Below are 316 nucleotides of genomic sequence, written 5' to 3'. Positions count from 1 at the left end.
CACCAAATAATGATCTTTTAAAAAAGCATCGTATGACCCCTTTAATATATAACTATAAAACTATAGTTCTTTGATTTGTACCATAGTACTAAATATTTTTGCTCAAGGTTTTTACATGGTACACCAGGGTAATTAAAATAAATACCAGGGTACTACCATGGTATATATCCAAAAACAACAACAACAAAACCCCCAAAGTATTACCTTGATACCTTGGCCTAAAAGGTACTTTTTGTAGTATTCAAACCCCAGGAACTTCATGAACTTCCTTGTCTAGAGCTTCACCCTCCTGCAATCTAACCCTGTCTATCACGAA

This window comes from Sinocyclocheilus grahami, unplaced genomic scaffold (assembly GCF_001515645.1).
Source record: "Sinocyclocheilus grahami isolate Dianchi unplaced genomic scaffold, SAMN03320097.WGS_v1.1 scaffold5538.1, whole genome shotgun sequence".
Classification (NCBI taxonomy): Eukaryota; Metazoa; Chordata; class Actinopteri; order Cypriniformes; family Cyprinidae; genus Sinocyclocheilus; species Sinocyclocheilus grahami.
Note: the sequence above shows the minus strand (reverse complement) of the source record.